A 21,793-nucleotide genomic window follows, 5' to 3' on the forward strand; every position below is an offset into this window, starting at 1 on the left:
GTACAGCCGGTAAGACAGGACTTTTACTGCCCAGGAGTGACGGCACGGGCTCCCTGCTCCCACGTTGAATAGCCCTTAGACGAGCAGATCGATTCTTCATCCATGGAAGATCGGCCCACTCCTCATCTTCGGGTAGTCACAAGCTTGACCAGCGAGAATGCAGTTTGCAGAGTTGCACTTCTCTCCATACCCGGACGGGTGTAGACTCTTCGTAGTAGACTTCAAGATGGCGGTGGCTGGTAACACGACATCGCATTCACGAGGCCATCCCGCAACTAGCGCAGCTCACCTTCCTTCGGTATCAGTGATGCAGATGGATTGGCCGAACTCTGAGAATGAATGCAAGGAAGGCAAGGATTTTGTAGCAGTCGATGACGTGGTTCCCCCCCTCTCCCCTCCACCCCCCCCCCCCCACCCCATGGGGGGTTCCGATTGTGCTCCCATCGGCACTCCCGGCTAACCTAATGTTTTCAGGAAATCACAAATCCAATCACATAACAGAGACATATTCCACAAGCACGCAATTTCACTACAAGCCGCTTGTGTGGTACCGTGTCGAAAGCCTTCCGGAAATCCAGAAATACGGAATCAATCTGAAATCCCTTGTCAATAGCACTCAACACTTCATGTGAATAACGAGCTAGTTGTGGTTCACAAGAACGATGTTTTCTAAATCCATGTTGACAGTGTGTCAATAGACCGTTTTCTTCGAACACAAAATATGCTCCAAAATCCTGCTGCACATCGACGTTAATGATATGGGACTGTAATTTAGTGGATTAGGCTACTCCTACTACCTTTCTTGAATATTAGTGTTACCTGTGCAACTTTCCAACTAGTTACTTACGTCCAGCCTCAGCTACACGATTCGCAAACGTTTCGAATACAGTGTCATATGGCTAACTCTAGGTGCAAGCAGATGGAGCACACAGATTCCGTGTCCCAGAAAAGGAGAGGTGACAGGAAGTTCGTCCATCCACCCTCTACCACCAACACTGCCACACGGCCTACTCTAGACCAACATGCTCATCCCGTGAGGATACGGGATAAGGTTAGATAAAAGAAGAAAGGCAATGTTTGACGTAAAAAGGAGAATAAAAATGTAATTAAGAACAAATAGGGGCCAGTAAAATTAAAGCTTCCAACATCGGCATATTTGTAAGCCAAGATACCAATCATGAATGAGACTGAAGTTTTCGGTTCGTTTGTTGTAATATTTAATCGATTTCCGGGACGTATATCTGCTCTTTTTCATGTGTTACATTTGTACGCCCCAGTGGTACCGTCCTTGAGTAAAAATTAAAACGTCCTGTGCCCTGGGTTCGAAACTCGTCACTGCTTAAATCTGAACAGAAATCATCAGCAATGGGGGCTGAAGACTTACGGCATTAGAAATCACTCTCGTGCTGCTACCTGCCTTGTCAACTAAGGCGGAGGAGCGGACAGAGGTTCAGGTCACTCTCCTGCCCTCGGAATTCGAAACTGCCCCTAAAGGCGGAAGAATCAACAATGTACAACGGAATGTGGATGCACAAGCCTATGGAAACCTCTGCATTAAAGATACGTAATGCGGGTCCCGGAACTTGTAGCCCGTAACTGAAAAAATTTCGTAATCATCTCTCCATTGGTGAAAGATTTCGGAGTAGTCCACCATTCGGATCTCCGTGAGGGGACGGCCAATGGGGAGGTGACTATGGGAAGGACTGAACAACCAACGAAATGATGTTCTACAAGACGGGGTGTCGAATGCCAAAAGTTTGATCGCAGTAGGGAAGCTAGAAAATTTCAAAGAAAAATTCTAACGCTCAATCTAGATATAGTGGGGGTCAGTGAAGCGAAAAGGAAACAGAATAGGATTTCTGGTAAGACTAGTGTGCATTAATTACAACAGCAGCAAGAAATGGTATAATGGCAGCAGGATTCGCTATGAATAGGAATGTAGGCCAGAGAGTGGGTTACTCTGAACGTTTCAGTGATAGGATTATTATCATTAGAAGCGACAGCAAATCAACGTCGACAACAATAGTTCAGGTATACATGCTGACACTGCAAGCAGAAGATGCGGAGAGAGAGAAAGAGAGAGAGAGAGAGAGTAATACGAGGACATTGAATGGTTAATTGGAGTACATAAAGCGAGACGAAAATCTAATCATGGGGGATTGGAATATGGTTGTAGGAAAGCAACAGAAAAAAGACTTACAGGAGAATATGGGCTTGGTAGTAGGAATGAGAGAGCAGGAACAATAGTTGAGTTCTGCAGAAAATTTGCTCTTGAAGAAACACAAGAGGTGGAGGTATACTTGGAAAAGGCCAGGAGATGCAGGAAGATTCCAGTTACAGAGATTCCGAAATCAGATATTACATAGTAAGGAGCAGATACAGACTCGGATCACAATTTAGTTATAGTGAAGAGTACGCTGAAGTTCAAGAGACTAGTCAGAAAGAATGAATGCGCAAAGAAGTGGGATAAAAAAGTACTAAGGAATAAAGATATACGCACGAAGTTCTCTGATGCTACAGCTACTACGATAGTAAGTAGGCAGTCCAGTTGAAGATAAACGGATATTTCTAAAAAGAGCAATGACAGAAGTTGGAAAGAAAATCATGGGAACAATTAAGGAACGGTGGAAAAATCATGGGTAACAGAGTATTTCAGTCGAACGATGATAGAAGGAAGTACAAAAACATTCAGGGAAATTCAGGAATCACTTAGGAATGAAATAAATAGGACGTGCAGGGAAGCCAAGGCAAAATGGCTGCTTGAAAAATGTGAGGAAATCTAAAAACAGATTATTGTCGGAGGGACTGCCTCAGCATACAGAAAAGTCTAAAGAAGCTTTGGTAAAACTAAAAGCAGTGCCTTCAATGCTAAGAGTACAATGAAAATTCCCCTGTCAAACACAAAGGAGGTAACGGATAGGCACAAAGAGTGCAGAGAAGTCCTGTATGAGGTCGTGGATTTGTCTGATGACATGATGCAAGTAGAAACAGGAGTCGACAGAGTAGGTATAGGGAATTCGTTATTAGAATCAGAATTTGAAAGATCCTCGAAAGGCTTAACAACAAAGAAGGGGGTAGATAACATTCCATTGCAGTTCCTAAATTCGTTAGGGGAAATGGCAACGAAACGACCATTCACATTGGTGTGGCGATATACCATCAGACTTTCGGAAAAATATCTACCTGATTAGCCGGCCGCTGTGGACGAGCGGTTCTAGGCGCTCAGTCCGGAACCGCGCGAGTGCTACGGTCGCAGGTTCGAATCCTGCCTCGGGCATGGATGTGTGTGATGTCCTCAGGTTAGTCAGGTTTAAGTAGTTCTAAGTTCTAGGGGACTCATGACCTCAGATGTTAAGTCCAATAGTGCTCGGAGCCATTTGAACCATTTTACCCACCTAATTCCGAAGATAGCGAGAGCCGACAAGTGCGAAAACTATCGCACAATCAGCTAAACATCTCATAGATCTAAATTGTTGATAAGAATAATACACTGAATAATGAAAAAGAAAATGGAGGGTTCGTTATACGACGATCAATTCTGGCCTTAGGAATGGTAGAGGAACCAGAGAGACAGTTCTGATATTGGGAGCAAGAGAGAAGGAAAGTTAAGACACGTTCGTAGTATTTATCGAGCTGGAAAATGTGTTCGACAATGTCAAATGGTTCAAGACGTTCGAAATTCTGAGAAAAAAGTGATAAACTATAGGGAGAGACGGGTAACATACAACATGTACAAGAACCAGAAGGGAATAATAAGACTGGAAGACCGAGAACGAAGTGCTCAGATTAAAAATGGTGTAAGATAGGGATGTAGTCTTTCGCCCCTACTGTTCAAACTACACATCGAAGAAGCAATGACGGAAATTAAAAAGAGGTCGGAAATGGAATTAAAATTCAAGTTGAAAGGATATCAGTGATAAGATTCGCTGATGATAATTGGAGAATTTGTTGAATGAATGAATAGTCAAACGAGCGCAGAATGTGGACTCCTTGTGAACCGAAGAAAGACGAATGTAATGAGAAATGGCAGAAATGAAAACAGCGAGAAACTTATATCAGAATCCGGGACCACGAAGTTGACGAAGTTGAGGAATTCTGCTATCTGGGCAGCAAAGTAACCCGTAATGGACGGAGTAAGGAGGACATGAAAAGCAGACTAGCACTTGCAAGAAGGGCATTCCTGGCCAAGAGAAGTATTAAACATAGGCCCTAATCTGAGGAAAACAATACTGGGAATGTGCATTTGGAGGACAACATTGTATGGCAGTGAAACATGGACTCTTGGCAAACGAAGCATTTTAGATGTGTTGTTTCAAACGAATGTTCAGAATTAGATGGACTGATAAGGTAAGGAATGAGGAAGTTCTCCGCAGAATCGGTGAGGAAAGGAGTATGTGGAAAACACTGACAGGCATAAGGGACAGGATGACATCTTTTAAGACACGAGGGAATGCGAGAGGGAGTAATAAAGAGTAAAAACTATAGATAAAGGCAGAGACTGGAATACAACCAACAAATAACCGATGACTTAGGCTGCAAGTGCTACTCTGAGATGAAAGTTTGGCACAGGAGAGGAATTCGTAGCGGGCCACATCAAACAAGTTACAAGAGAAAGAAATTACTAGTGCCGAACCTTCGCTTTTTTCATTACTGGGGAGCCATACACTAGACACAATTGCCTATCAATAGTTGTGGGTCGTTTTGTACACAAAACTCTACTACAGTACTTTGAGTTCCATCGCTACGCAGCTGACAAAGGTAACGAATTTCTAAGCCATTTTGTTAATACTAAATAAAAATAATAACTTCTGTGGCTTCATCAACAGTTAATTAGATGTAGTACAGTTGCTTGCCCTCGGGGAAAATTACGGCTGTAGTTTTCCCTTGCTCTGAGCCGATCGCAGTACGGGCAGCTAAGCTACAAGGTCAGATCAATCAATCATAAGGCTGTTGCCAGAGCAACTATTGAGAAGGCTGCTGCCCCTTATTCAGGAACAAAACTCTTGTCTGGTTTGTAAAGAGATACTCCTCTAATATTTTGCATCTGCCGTGCAGCTATATGTTTCGTTAAGGCGCGCAAGGCACCCTACCATGGCAAGGTCCATGGATCTTGCCATGGGTCTTCATATGACGTGCGTGGTACAAGCTGTACAAGTGAAAAATATCAAACATTTACTTGTATTTAGGTGTTGCTAAGAACAGAGTTCTACGAGTTACTGAGTTAGGAGAATAAAAAAAATTAGCAAATGAGAATAAAAAAAAATAGCAAATGAAACAGATGACAGGGATTACAAACATCTAAAAAATGAGACTGACAGAGAGTACAAATGGGCTAAGCAGGAATGGATAAAGGAAAAATGTAAGGTTGCAGTAGCAGCTATCATCACAGGAAAGATAGATCCTTCCTATAGGAGAATTAAGGAGGCCTTTGGAGAAAAGAGAAGCAACTGTGTGACATCAAGAGTTCAGATGGAAAACCAGTACAGCAAAACAAGGAAAGATTATATACAGCAGTTATACAAGGGTAGAGGACGCTGATAAAGATGAAATGAGAAATATGATACTGCAAGGATGATTTGACAAAGCACTAAAAGCCGTAAGTCGAAACGAGGCCCCTGGAGTAGACCACATTCCAGATATACTTGGGACAACCAGAAATAATAAAAGTACTCCATCTGGTATGCAACATGTACTAGAGAGACAAAATACCCTCAGACTTCAAAAACTGTGCAATAAATGTAATTCCAAAGAAAGTAGGAGCCGGCAGGTGTGAATATTACCGAACAATCAATTTAATAAGTCATTGTTGCAAAGTACTGACACGAATTCCTTACAGAAGAATGGAAAAACTGATAGAAGCCGCCCTGTGGAAGATCAGTTTGGATTCCGGAGAAATGCAGGGACACACGGGGGCAATAATGCCCCTAAGACGTTTCTTAGAAGATCATATAGGGAAAGGCAAAACCGACTTTTGTAGCATTTGTAGATTTAGAGAAAGCTTTCGACAATGTTGACTGGAATACACTCTTTAAAATTTTGAAGATGGCAGGGATAAAATACAGGGAGCAAAGGCTATTTACTACTTGTACAGAAACCAAAGGCAATTATATGGGTAGAAGGTCATGAAAGCGAAACATTGGTTGAGAAAGGAGTTAGACAGGGTTGTAACCTTTCTCCCGGTTTTATTCAATCTGTACGTTGGGCAAGCAGTAAGGGAAACAAAAGAAAATTTGGAGGTGGCATTAAAGTTCAGGGAGAAGAAACAGAAATTCTGCGGTTGACTGGTATCACTGTAATTCTGTCAGTGACAGTAACGGACTTAAAAGAACAGCTGAATGGAATGGACAGTGTCTTGGAAGGAGGATCTAGTGTCACAGGGAGCAAAGGCTATTTACTACTTGTACAGAAACCAAAGGCAATTATATGGGTAGAAGGTCATGAAAGCGAAACATTGGTTGAGAAAGGAGTTAGACAGGGTTGTAACCTTTCTCCCGGTTTTATTCAATCTGTACGTTGGGCAAGCAGTAAGGGAAACAAAAGAAAATTTGGAGGTGGCATTAAAGTTCAGGGAGAAGAAACAGAAATTCTGCGGTTGACTGGTATCACTGTAATTCTGTCAGTGACAGTAACGGACTTAAAAGAACAGCTGAATGGAATGGACAGTGTCTTGGAAGGAGGATCTAGTGTGAACGTCAGCAGAAGCGAAATAAGGCTAGTGGAATGTAGTCGCCTTAAATTAGGCGATAATGAGAGAATTAGATTAGGAAATGAGACACTGATAGTAGAAAATGGGTTTTGCTAGTTGTGAAGTGAGATAACTGATGATGGCAGAAATAAACAGTGGCAAGAAAAGCTTTTCTGAATAAGAGAAATTTGTTAAAATCTAATATAGAGTTAAGTGTTAGGCAGCTTTTTCTAAAGGTATTTGACTGGAATGTAGCGTTGTATGCAAACGAAACTTTGACGATACACAGTTTAGACAAGAAGAGAATAGAACATTTTGAAATGTGGTGTTACAGAAGAATGCTGAAAGTTAGATGTTTAGATCATGTAACTAATGAGAAGGTAATGAATAGAACTAGGGAGGAAAGAAATTTGTAGCTCAACTTGACTAGTGGAAGGGCTCGGTTGATAGGACACATTCTGAGACATCACTTAGTATCAGAGGGAAATGCAGGGACTTAACATTGTGGAGGGAGACCGAGAGATGAATACAGTACGCAAGATCAAAGGATGTAGGTTTCAGTAATTATTAGGAGATGAAGAAGTTTGCACATGATAGAGTAGTATGGAGAATTGCATCAAATCAGTCTTCGGACTGAAGGCGACAACAACAAGAGCAGCAGTAGGAGAGCGTAGTATGTTAAATGGAAATATAGTTCGACATTGCTTGCGTGGACTGTGCGGGATTTTAACACGTTAACACAGTTACTTAAAAATGAGCAGTCGAGATCGCAATAGTATTTCTTTATTAACCCGGTTTCGGCTTATCTACAAGCCTTATTCAGAATTTTTTAGCCCCTTATGGCTGGTTACTAAAGAAAGATTATTGCGATATGGACTTTTCATGTTTAAATATCGAATTAGGGCACTGCTCTCCGTGGACTATGTGATCAAAATTTATTAATACAGTTATATACAGGGTATTTCAGAACCGCCATATCAGCCATTTCTGCTGAAAACAGTTTATTTGATGGGTATTATTTGTTTATTTGATAAAATTTCATCTAAGGAAACAGTTAAGGACAAATTTTATGATAAATCTGACAGTGCATGAAATCTGCTCGAAATAAAGTAATCATGATCACCTTCAAATAATTAAATGAAAGGATGAAAAAAATTAGTATATTCGAACAGAGGTCGGAAAACTAAACATTCGTCGCCAAGAATTTGTTTGGTATCTAACAATAATTGGATGATATTATCGAAACAATTACCTTGCATCAACTGACTGAATAGCGAATATGGAAATAAATACAAATTTTCTAGCATTTTCATATATCTTGTATCATAAACAAACCTTTTCTTGTACTTTTATTTAAATAGAGGGTTTTAAGCTTGTTGGATGTGCTTAAATTTGTTAATGTAAGCAACGTCTTCTTATTTACACGGTATTGCAAAGTAGCGCATTTGTCTGTCTTCGATTCACCTTAACAAATGCGCGAAATATTTTCCGTTTTGTCCTATCCGTGTTATCCCCTCGTCTTCGTTAGTTTTGTGTTTTCCGTGGGATCTATGCAGTAGTTGCGTCAACAGGCCTCTGAAATGTGCATTAATATGCATAAGACGGATTGCCCCGTTGGCTGCTACACGACAGTTTCATGCAGCGACCTTCTGCAACAGTCGCCGGCAGTGAAGTGCTTTCTGCGCCATTATTTCCTTCACTGTAGAAAACAGGTCGTCAACCCCCCTGCTAGACACTTCTTTCTCCTGGTGAACAGTAAGAAGTACACTGCTTTCAGCAATGGCAGGGTAATTAAGACTGCGAGGCGTTCTTTATAAACCTGTAAATAGGCCACACGACTTAGAGTTACTGACATCCATGTAAATTTCAATGCATAGGGAAGGAAATGTAGAGAAGAGGGTTCTTAATTAAGGGTGCGTTACGCACGCTCCGCGTAGGTCAACAACCTTTCTGCGCGGAGATGGGATTGCAACTCAGGAACTGCTACTTGACTGGCCCCATGGTTAGCCCGCATTCATTTCAGTCCTATTGCCTTTCGTGACTGTGTGATTCACACACTGTCGCGTTTGTGTCTGCATATTTTCTATTTAAAAAGAGGTTTATGGTTCACATTAGCTGAAATTTAAAAATTTAATTACTCACAGAATCACAGACTACAGAGATAAAATAAGAAGAACATGAATTTCTAGTCCCTCAAGAGCAGTTTGATGCATGTAACGATGTTAGTCAATAAATTACACCTTCCGTACATCATTTTTACGCCATATCAGAAAGATTTAGAACAATCACTTCACAATCTGTTGATATAATGAATCTTGTTGCTGCAAATTTACAGATCAATATATAAGATTATCGTAAATTTAGAACGTGAGTACGATTACTACTTTGGAATTGTTCAAATGGCCCTGAGCACTATGGGACTTAACTTCTGAGGGCATCAGTCCCCTAGAACTTAGAACTACTTAAACCTAACTAACCTAAGGACATCACACACATCCATGCCCGAGGCAGGATTCGAACCTGCAACCGTAGCGGTCGCTCGGTTCCAGACTGTAACGCCTAGAACCACTCGGCCACCCTGGCCGGCTTACTACTTTGGAGCTGGATGGCTTGTAAGTAGGCTGTTTAGGTTTTCTTATTGGTAACACCACGTAGCGCTCTGTATGAAAATCACTGGCTGTGCTGTGTGCAGTCTGTGGCTACCCTGGCCGGCTTACTGCTTTGGAGCTGGATGGCTTGTAAGTAGGCTGTTTAGGTTTTCTTATTGGTAACACCACGTAGCGCTCTGTATGAAAATCACTGGCTGTGCTGTGTGCAGTCTGTGGCTAGTTTGAATTGTTGTCTGCCATTGTAGTGTTGCGCAGCGGCAGCTGGATGTGAACAGCGCGCAGCGTTGCGCAGTTGGAGGTGAGCCGCCAGCAGTGGTGGATGTGGGGAGAGAGATGGCGGAGTTTTGAAATTTGTAAGACTGGTTGTCATGAACTGCTATATATATTATGACTTTTGAACACTAGTAAGGTAAATACATTGTTTGTTCTCTACCAAAATCTTTCATTTGATAACTATACCTATCTGTAGTTAGTGCCTTCTGTAGTTTGAATCTTTTATTTATCTGGCAGTAGTGGCGCTCGCTGTATTGCTGTAGCTTGAGTAACGAAGATTTTTGTGAGGTAAGTGATTTGTGAAAGTTATAGATTAATGTTAGTCAGGGCCATTCTTTTGTAGGGATTTTTGAAAGTCAGATTGCGTTGCGCTAAAAAAATATTGTGTGTCAGTTTAAGCACAGTCGTATATAATTTTTCAAAAGGGGACGTTTCATATGTCGACCCTTAGCCGAGAATACCTCACTGGAATATTCTGATTTTTTTCTTGTAGTTTGCGTAATTAGTGCAGCTTTTGTTTACTGCTAGCGCGTAATTATAGAGAGAATTTCCTTTGTAGTTGTAGTTTTTCATTGTTGTACAGTTGCGGCATGCATGTAGATTTGCAGCAAGTATTTCGCAGCTGCGCTTGCAATTAACTAGATATTATTTTCGGTGCTATGTTAATGTGTTCTCTTATTTTTGCTCTTCAAATTGTGTTTTTCTGTGTTGTCGTGTGAAGTATTTTGACAATAATGGCGTGTGAAAAACGTAAACTAGGCTCCAAAGTAAACTGAGAAATGACAGTGAAGACGAAAGAAGTGTGTTAGCGCCACCGTGTAATGAATTAACTAATGTTCAACATAGTAATTTGGTAATTATGCATAGGGAAATGGAGCGGGCGGCAAACAACGGCGTAGGCAGTGAAACAATTAGTGAACAGGGAAGCATTATCGATCGATCGGTCGGCAATAGCTCGCCTCATGAATCCGAAATGACAGGACACAATTTTGTAAATACTGTAGATTCAGGTTTTGCGTCCTCACCGTTTTCTCAAATAAGTCAAGACACACTTTCTGCTTGTCAAAATGTGAATGTTGCCGGTGCAAATGCACTGCCGAAAAGCGTAGAGGAACAGATTCCAGACACTAATGCATTGTTATCACAGCTAATGCAACAAATGGAACAAAATCAGAGACAAACGCAGCAAAATCTTCAAAAGTTAGACACAATGGAGCAACACCAGAGACAAACACAGCAAAAGCTTCAAAAGTTAGGCACAATGGAACAAAATCTTCAAAAGTTAGACACAATGGAACAGCACCACAGACAAACACAGCAACAGTTAGACGCAATGGAACAAAATCTTCACACCACGCTTGAACAAACACGTGAAGATTTAACTACTGAGTTACATAAAATCGAATCGAAATGTCAAAAAGTCTGTAACGACGTAAAAACACAAATTTGTGAGCATTTTCAACCTATTTTCTCGCGGCATGAAAATGCATTACAGAATCACGAAGCAGCCATAAAAGAACTGCAAATTATTGTTCATGAAAATCATGAGACCTTGCAAGCTAAAATTGACTCAGTTGCATCTACCGATTCGGTTACGCAACTTGCAAAAACTCAGGAAAACTTAAAGGATACAGTAGAAAGACACATGGAGGAAATTAGTTCATTATGAGAGAAAGTAGTTGAACTTTCAGATCAGCTAAATAATTTATCTACGAAGGTAGATGACAATCTGAATGACACAAAACCGGTAGTCTTTAATGACACAGAAGAATGCGAACAAATTAGGAAATTCAAACAAAATCAGAATCAAATTATTACGCAACACCAAAGAGAAATCAGGGAAGTACAAGATCAGCTGATACAAGTAATACAAAAATTACATATTTCAGAGGACACTCGCGCTCCAACACGGGAAGAGGGACTTAGAAATACGGAACAACCACAAAATAATAACACAGGACACTTCGGAAATTTTGAAAGAAATTGGCAAGGCACACCGAATTTTGAGATGGAACCGCCGAAACGACGTAACAATGACCGATACGCGACTCGCCGACATGATGATTTTGACTATAAGCTGTTCGTTACTACATGTAAATTCAAAACATTTAAGAATTCTGGCAACGACTTTCATCCACAAGCATGGCTCCATCAATTCTCTCATTGTTTTCCTCCCAACTGGTCATTAGAGCACAGATTAGAATTTATGTGTGGCTATTTAGAGAATGAACCAGCTGTAAGAATGCGATCGGTCATTCACGATTGTCACAGTGAAGGAGAATTTTACCATGCCTTCCTCTCAGCATATTGGTCTCAAGCTACAGAAGAACGAGTAAAACATAGCATCATAATGATGAAACATTTAGAACAATCTGAATTTTCGAGTCTTATGAAATATTTTGAAGACATGTTGCACAAGAATCAGTACCTGTCAAACCCATGCAGCCCCTCAGAACTCATCCGCATTTGCTTAATCAAATTACCTGAACATTTACGACATATTATTTTGGCAGGACGTTGCAAAGACGACATTGAAGCTTTTCAGGGACTCTTACAAGAATTAGAAATTGACACTGATAATCGCGGAACGCGAAGGCAGGAACACAACAATTGCAGGTCACATCCGTCGCAATTCCGCGATGAACGAAATAATAACTGGACACAAGGCTATTCTCACAACGCAAATAGTGACCAAAACAGACACCACCTGTATGACAACCGTTGGCAGAGTAGTAATAACTACAGGGAAAGATCACCTCTCCACGGTAATGACTATCACAGAGACAATCAGAGAAACAGACAATATGGGAACCAAAATAAATATTATCAAGGGAGACAGAATAACTTTAGACGCAACGGAACAGCGCGCAGTTACGATTCAGGGAGAAGTTCTCCACCACGTGACCGACAAGAAAGAAACTATGGAATCTACCGACATGACGACAGACGATATGATCGTAACGACAGACCTGAATTGCATCAGAACTGGCCGGATTCAAACAGAGCAGGGCCCTCTCGACAAGGTGAATTTGTAGAAGTTAGGTCTCCAAATCCCAATAACGACGCACGCCAACAAAGAGACAATAGGCAATGACTCATACCGCTGGCAGCCACGAACCGTACGTATGAAACTAACGAGGCAGCTGCCGTAGCTAGTAATTACGTAAAAATGGAAGACATTAGGGACATCTTACTCCAGGAACACGACGTAGAACAGAACAACATTGCATATCCTGTGATTCACATTACAGTAAATGGCGTAAAATTAACGGCAGTACTTGACTCTGGCAGTCCCATTTCAGTAATTAGTGAAACAGCCTTTAGCAAATGTAACAAATCGAACGATTGCCCCACACTTTCGTTACGTAAGATTAAATTACAAGGTGCAATCTTTGGAAAAAGTGTAGTGTACGCCAACAAATCAACTTAGAACACTTTTGTCAAAGCCACAGTTTCTCTATGAACTTTCTCATTGTTCCATTATTGTCGACGGAAATTATATTGGGAGTAGACTTTTTAAATGAATACAAAGCAATCTTAAACTTTCACGATGCTGAAATAAGTTTAGAGAGAGAAGGTAAGTCAATAGCTTAGAAATTTGAAGATTGGCTCTCAAACCATGACGAGGAAATTAATCGGCTTTACCTTCTGTTAGACAACAGTTCGGAGTTTTCTACGGAACTGGACACTAACAATCACTCTGCAGGTACTGACAGGGATGATATCGACGACATATTTGATACTAATGAGTTAATTCAGAATAAAATTCGAACAATTGAGAATTGTAATGACACTGATAGGCAAGACCTTTTTGAGATTTTACAAGCACATTCCACAGTTTTTACTCACAAAACAGGAACAATCAAGGGATTTCAATACCAATTTCGTGTTCGTGAGCATACTAAATTTTGTGTTAGACCATACAGAATTCCAGCACATTATAGGGACCGTGTTAGAACAGAAATACAATCTATGCTTAATGAGAGCATTATTGAGCCTGCAGTAAGCTCATACAACAATCCATTACATGTTGTTGAGAAGAAAAATGGATCGATCAGGCTTGTCTTGGATTCGAGACAAATCAATACTGTCATTATTCCTGAAACAGACAGGCCGCAAACGATGGAAGAACTTTTTCAAAATTTTAATGGCGTAGAAGTGTTGTCTTCTATTGATCTCAGATCCAGCTTTTATCAGATCGAACTTCATCCAGAATGTAGAAAATACACAGCTTTCCTTTGTTTCGGCGTTTGTTATCGGTTTCGGAAACTTCCTTTTGGTTTGAACATTTCTTCAGCAGCATTCATTCGCGGGCTAAATTCCATATTACCTGAGTTCTTAAAACGTCACATCACCTTATATGTGGACGATATTCTGATAGCAGAAGCCTCATGGGAACAACACAATCGCATCCTCAACAGCGTGTTACATATTTTTGCAGAATCTGGAATTACAGTTAACTTGGAAAAGTCTGAATTTGGTAGGACAAAGGTGAAGTTTCTGGGACATATTAGTTCTTCTGAAGGTATTCAGCCGGAGCCTGAAAAGTTAGAAGCAGTAAGAGCCATTCCAGTTCCATCCACAAAAAAAAAACAAGTCCGCAGTTTTCTAGGTCTTGTAAATTTTTACCGTCGTTTTCTGAATATGCAAATTCTAGTTACACCAAAACTTTGTTCTCTCACTGTAAAAAATACTATTTGGAACTGGGACGAACAAGCACAGTTGGAATTCAATTCTTTGAAAGAATCGCTACTTAACGCGCCAATACTAGCTCATCCAGATCTGTCACAAGATTTCTGCCTTAGCACGGATTCTTCTAAAGTCGGTCTTGGTGCCCATTTATTTCAAGAAGCCATAGAAAATGACACTACTGTTCAGAAAACCATTGCTTTTGCTAGCCGAGTGCTAACAAAATCTGAAAAAATTATTCTGTTACTGAATTAGAAGCTTTAGCTATCGTTTGGGCATTTAACAAATTCCGTTTCTTTCTTTCTGGTAAGCACGTAAAAGTATACAGTGATCATCGTGGATTACAGTTTCTTATGTCTTCTAAATTAAATCATGACAGGTTAAAACGTTGGGCATTGTTTCTGCAAGAATTCCGCTTCACAATAGTCTACATTCCCGGCAAGGAGAACATTGTTGCGGACGCACTGTCACGCGCACCGGCTGGGCTTGAGAAAAGTAACACAGAAGGCAACCTCGAGAAAAATTTCAGTATTCTTTACATTCAGAAAGTCGCCTTTGAAAACTTCATCACCACATCTTTAAAGGACATTGCTCATGAACAAGATAAAGATCCGATTTGGAAAGACATCAAAAGCAAATGGCATGAAAAGACACACACACAGATTCGGCATTATTATCTGGTTAGAAACAACATACTGTTCAAACGCTGCGCTGTTGATGACAAGCTATGGGTACTTTGCATTCCTGACGATTTTGTTAATAAGCTCATTTGGTACACTCATTTCAGCTATGCACATTTTGGCCCACGAAAATGTTATCATATTCTTCGAACGACTTGTTATTTTAGCAATATGGAAAAGAGAATTCGAAGAGTCTTGTCTATTTGTAAACTTTGTCAAAAGGCGAAACCATCTACTATCTCCCATCGTGCTCCGCTGTTTCCTATCATTCCTTCTAAATTAAAAGAATTTGCTGCTGTTGATCTCTTGGGACCGCTTGTCAGAACATCTAATGGATTTTCGTACGTTCTAGTCGCTGTTGAACTTACTTCAAAATTTGTTTCTTTCACTCCGTTACGTAAAGCCACTGGATGGTCTGTATCCAACGCCTTTGTTAAAGTTTTCTTACTTGAAGTTGGACACGTTAGTAAAGTCATTTCAGATAACGGACCGCAATTCAGATCTGTTGTTTGGCCACGCATGCTTCGGAATCATAAAATCCAACCTGCTTTTATTTCATTGTACTCACCACATTGTAACCCGTCTGAACGGATTATGAAAGAAATCAATAAGCTTTGCAAACTTTATTGTCACAGAAAGCATCAGCATTGGGACAGATATTTACACTTATTTCAAAACATGCTGAATGAAATGCCTCACGACTCCACTGCTTTACCACCTACTCTTGTACTAAAGAATGAAGAACCACCGAACAGAATCAGAGAGCTTTTACCTTTCCCGAATACACATAAACTTCGACACAAAGACATAATTGATTTGGCTATTATAAATATAAAATCTGCAGCAGACAAAAGGAGAAAACTACACGGTAAAGCAAATGCAAAGAAATTATATATTGGTCAGAAAGTTCTCATTAAAGCTCATTCATTGTCACATAAGAAGAAACACTTGACTCACAAATTCTTTCTAGTTTACAATGGACCTTACAGAATCTGACATACACCACATGATAATTGCGTTGAAGTTGAAGCTCTGCGTACTAGGAAGAGTAAAGGTTTACACCACATTTCACATGTAAAACCGTTTATTGAAAGATAATCTACTTTTTAACTTTGTCTTTGCCATAAAACTTTTCACTTCACATTTCTAGTATGCTTTGTCAGACTTAAGAAACTGTTAACATGCAACAATGTTTGAAGTTAAATATCCAGTCTAGAACCTAGGGAACATTTTTAAACAGAAATTACGAATGCATTGTTATAGAGAACAGATGACACAGTGTTGTATTTGTACATTCTTGATTTGTAGTTGCACGATTATGTAACGCTTATCAGGCTTACATACTTAGGACACATACTGGTACTGCTAATGAGATTTTAATGCAACATTTTGGTTTACTTGAAAATACATTCTGGATTTAAAGTACTGTCAGTGAGATACCAGATGACATAGTGCTTAGTTTATGTGACAGCTACACGATTTTATCACGACGCTACTAATGAGTGACAATTTACAATGTTGCTTTTGCAGTGTTTCTGTTTTATATCTGCACAGTTTTCTGTTTTATTCTGGAAAGTAAAACATATTTTAGTCGTAACTTTTGTGGTATAGCTACAATGAGACAGCCTTTTCCGAAGCACAACAATACGTTACAGTACAGTACTTTCTTCATCACAACAATAAGCGTAATAACTACGATATCTATACACAAAGCATTTCACTTTGTTTATCATGAGGTAAGTACATTGACTTCTGCAGAACTTGGCTTTCGGAGGATGATAACTACGAGACTTCCACAGAGATTATCTTACAACATGACGCACAGTTTACCGCTACAGTACACGTATTTGAGTGATTAATTTCGCACTTAAAACATTTATTTTTTTAAGATATTTGAAGTACAATGATACAAGGGTTTTCCGTGATACATTTCATTCCATTGCTGTAATCTGTAACACCTGAGGGTATAATTACATTAATCGTCAGGGGGGTACACGCTTACTTTGTGTACCATGTGTGTGGCAAGCACAAGGATCCCTAGCTAATATGGTATTTGCTTATACAACTTTACACATCGTTACCATATTTATCCAACACAGAATTACACAGCTATCTGATTATTTAACAGAGAAACAAAATTTTTTTTATGTCAGTGACACATGTTTACGCAATTACACAGTTGGATAATTTCACACTTATGAAATTGTATTTTGTCTGTACTTTGTGAAATGTTCATTTTTTTTGGAACCATTGTGATACTATGAGAGCTTTGAATGATGTATTTGGTATGGGATCATGATTTTAAAGTATGTTTGAAGTAGATGACACTATTGAAATATGCAGAGAATTTTTTTTAGGTTTTGAAATGATTGGAGGAAGCTACGACAATTTTGAGAGTTGACTGAGGTGTTATGATGTTATTATTATGATGTATATTATGCTGTTGTGGTATGTTTATGATCAATAAGCTGATGGTATATGAGTTATATGAGTATGCTACGTATCTGTTATGATGAAATATTGAAGAAGTGTCGACGAATAAGGTAAGGAATAATGAGTACTGGTTAGGGACTTTGGTTTGTGAAAAAGGTTGTTGGAAACCAAGAATCGTACTTTAAGAGTTATGAAATGTATGTAAATGCATGAATGTATTACAATGCCGCCGAAAATTTTTTTGGACTTTGTTATATCAATAGGATTTTATTTCTATTGATTTGTAATGCAAATTCTTGACCTGTGAAATATTTTTATATCAGACTGTCACTGTAGCGGAAACTGCTGTCGTAAATATTTCCGTAAGAAAGTTAAGTGACCACCTGCACGTAATGCGTCATGGGCACCCAGCTGTGTCAGACGCCTGGAGAAAAAGCCATTAGTGTGTGCCTTTTCAGAGGCACAGGTAGAAAAAAAAGGGGAGTCCATGTTCCTCGCTATTGACATTCCTTTGTAGAAGGCATTGCAAATACGACACGCTCAAATTTGAAAACAAATGATTGTACTGTGGAGCTCTTAATTTATGATATTTACTAAAATGCCTAATGAAACGATGAGAAACATTTCACAGCTTTGGTCTTGCTAGTTGAGAGAAATGCCATATGGCTTGCTTTATGTATTTATTTACTCATTTTGTTTAATATCTAGTTTCTAGCTGCACTGCAGCATTGTTTAAAATAAAATTTAATAGATGTACTAATACAAATATTTTATGCCTACAGATCCAGTACATAATTTTATGATCTATTCAAAAAAAAACGAAGGAGCATAAAAAGACATTTCCCTTCACAGGAATTGCATACGAAATTTTCTTTTCAACTACTTGGTAATTTTTTTGGTAGAATAACTTCTTGTGGTGCACCACTTTAATTACATAGACAAGATGTGAATATACATTTCCCTTGTCTGTATTGTTGTCTTTAATGTAATATTTTTTCTGCTTGAGCTATGTCATATTCAGATATAAGTTATCGCATTTGCTGCTGCTGTTTGCCAGGCATAGTGCTACTAAATTTCACTTTGTATTACTCTGTTAAGCAAGTTTTACTACTGATTTATTTTTCTTGTTGCTGCACATTGGCTGATATTAGTTGTAATGTTGCATTGCTTGGTAATTTAGATTTACTGTAGCTTGCTTTGCAATTTTCCATTTTTTTTGTCATTACTGTTTGTGTTAATTGTTCTGTGCTGCTGCATTGCCTCGTCCCTTAGTTTAGCATCTGAGCTCAGTAGATTTAAGTTAGCTTAAGAGGGGGTTGACTATATAAGAGGATGAGTTGCGATGAATTGGAAGAAATGTTTTGAGAAGTCATACGAAAAAAGTACAAAAAGCAGGTATAGATAGGACTTTTTGGAAACAATGAAGAACGAAGGGAGACCTCCAAGAAAAAAAAAGGTTTTTTTTGCAAAATACTGCAGTACCAGATGTTACACTGAAAACAAACCCTGTCCTTTCCCCCTGTGTTATTCTGCTATGTGTTTGTGTACTCTTGTATATTTGTGTATTTCCTGTCTTTATCTGTTTAGCTAATAAGATTTATGTTGTAGAATTTTTCAAATACTATGTTATTTTCTTTGTAAAGATGCTTAGACATTATTAATTCTGTTCTGTTTCAATGCTCAAGTGTGAAATTAATATTTCGAAAACTATTCTCATTATTTTATATATTTACTTATGTCATAATTCCTGTAACACTGATGTATATGTTATTTCGATCCTTTTGTAATGCCTGTACCACAAATGTTATCTGTATTGTCATGTTTTTAATGATGTATTTTGTACCTTTGTTATTGTATTCTTATGTTATAAAATTGTAATTGACACCAGTTCATCATATTATTAACTTGTAAGTTCCATTTCACTGCACATGTTTCTGTTAGTCATAGTATATGGACAATATGTGAGAGGTAGGGACTGATAGTGTTTGCACGTGTGTTAATAATTCAGCAAGGGACTGGATAACAGCATTGCCGGTTCTAAGGACATTCCAAACAAATTTTTTGTGAGTGGACAAGTGGTCGTTTATGGACTTGCTATATTCTCCGCAAGGCTCGTCGATGGTGATTGTGCACCTGCACAGTCACAACAGATGGCTGCTGGCCGTCTCTACAAGGACTACAGTGGGTCTGCATCTTTGATGGCCCACCAGTACCATTATTTCTACAAGGACTACAGTGGGTCTGCACGTATGATGGCCCACCAATACCATTATCTCTACAAGGACTATAGTGGGTCTGCATCTTTGATGGCCCACCAGTACCGTAATCTCTACCAGAACTACAGTGTGTTTACTCTGTGATGACCTGCCTACCAGTATTCTTCAAAACTTCGACTGACTCTGCGGTGGGTTTGCTCTGTTGTGGCGCATTACCTGTCTGCATGTCAAGAGTCAGCACTGTCTTTCCGTTGGAAGGACAACACTACTTTTTCAAGACTGCATGGAAATCCACTACTTCCATGTGCATTTTCTTTTACTGCTCAGACTTTGAGAAAAACACTGCAATTTTACTGTGATGAATGATCAGGACTGTCTTTATGGACTGTGAGAAAATTTTATCTTTTGACCAACATTGTATCAATAAGTGTGTGCATTTGATTTCTTTGTTATTGTAATTGCGAAAAAAATTTTAACAAATATGTATTGGCCAGTGCCCAAAAAAATTTGTAAAATTTTTTGTGGGAAGCATGGGGGCTATGTAAGTAGGCTGTTTAGGTTTTCGTATTGGTAACGCCATGTAGCGCTCTGTATGAAAATCACTGGCTGTGCTGTGTGCAGTCTGTGGCTAGTTTGCATTGTTGTCTGCCATTGTAGTGTTGGGCAGCGGCAGCTGGATGTGAACAGCGCGTAGCGTTGCGCAGTTGGAGGTGAGCCGCCAGCAGTGGTGGATGTGGGAAGAGAGATGGCGGAGTTTTGAAATTTGTAAGACTGGTTGTCATGAACTGCTATATATATTATGGCTTTTGAACACTAGTAAGGTAAATACATTGTTTGTTCTCTACCAAAATCTTTCATTTGATAACTATACCTATCTGTAGTTAGTGCCTTCCGTAGTTTGAATCTTTTATTTATCTGGCAGTAGTGGCGCTCGCTGTATTGCTGTGGCTTGAGTAACGAAGATTTTTGTGAGGTAAGTGATTTGAGAAAGGTATAGGTTAATGTTAGTCACGGCCAGTCTTTTGTAGGGATTTTTGAAAGTCAGATTGCGTTGCGCTAAAAAAATATTGTGTGTCAGTTTAAGCACAGTCTTGTATAATGGTTCAAAAAGGGGACGTTGCAGGCTTAATTGTAACAAATTTCACTCCAACTGTGATTACAATATTTTAGAGGTTGCTGCACATTGATCATGGATGTGAAAGACATGATATACTTGCAGTACTCTTTTATGCTTTGAAAACTTAATTTGAAAGAGACTACTAGTCACAGAGCAGTATTTCGTACGAAATTCAGTAATGGATATGTGTTAACGTATTGATTTGATTGTCTACGACTTGCAGAGCGAGAGATTCTTAACCTAGCTGTATTTCTTCCATTTCATGTCTTCAGCTATGTGTAAACCCAAAAATAAGCCTAACATTTTAACCCAGTTCTATTTACTACATCTGTTGGTCGTGTGTTCTCCTCGTTGTGCATAACAGAATGTGCTGTGCTTTTCTTAATTTACTAATAGACAATTTGAAGAAAACTGTAAAAGAAAAAACATTTTGTTAGTTGTTATGCACGTATTTCAATTAATCAAAATACCCCTGTCTCTACCAAAAATACAGAGAACTGGCTGTTGTGTCTTTAATATAAACGGCACTGTTCGTAAAACTGAACTGTAAGGAATATCATTCATGATATTTCACCAACTAGAAAATCAGTTACTTGCTGCTGTAGTTGAATAATTCAAGGAACTTTCCAGGCTTTTTTACCACATTCTATAGCGCGACATTGTGTAGCGAAGGAGGAATCTACAGCGAATTGCTTAGTTTTAATAATTTTTATTCAGCAGACAGAATTGCACAATTATTGCTATCAAGTTTTGATGTTGAATGTATATGAATATGCAACCCTCTGTTAGTACGCTGCGACAACCGAAACTGGTAATAATACGTTACAGTCGATGGAGAACAAGTAACAGAACCTAACGTAACATCAGATGTGACCAACGAAAGTCTAACAAGATCGCTGATGTCTTCGTTAGATATTTGATAAAAACGTTGCTTACGAAATTTTAGCAAACGCGAAACTTTAGATTTTAGTAGCTTACACGGACAGAATGAGAGAAATTTTCGCGAATTTAGAACCTAGCTTCCCCTTTCTTTGTACTTGCATATTTTAAGCGCCGACGCTTTCTGATTTGAATCTCTATATTGCCATCCT

Source organism: Schistocerca serialis, chromosome 6 (genome assembly GCF_023864345.2).
Source record: "Schistocerca serialis cubense isolate TAMUIC-IGC-003099 chromosome 6, iqSchSeri2.2, whole genome shotgun sequence".
NCBI classification, from domain to species: Eukaryota; Metazoa; Arthropoda; class Insecta; order Orthoptera; family Acrididae; genus Schistocerca; species Schistocerca serialis.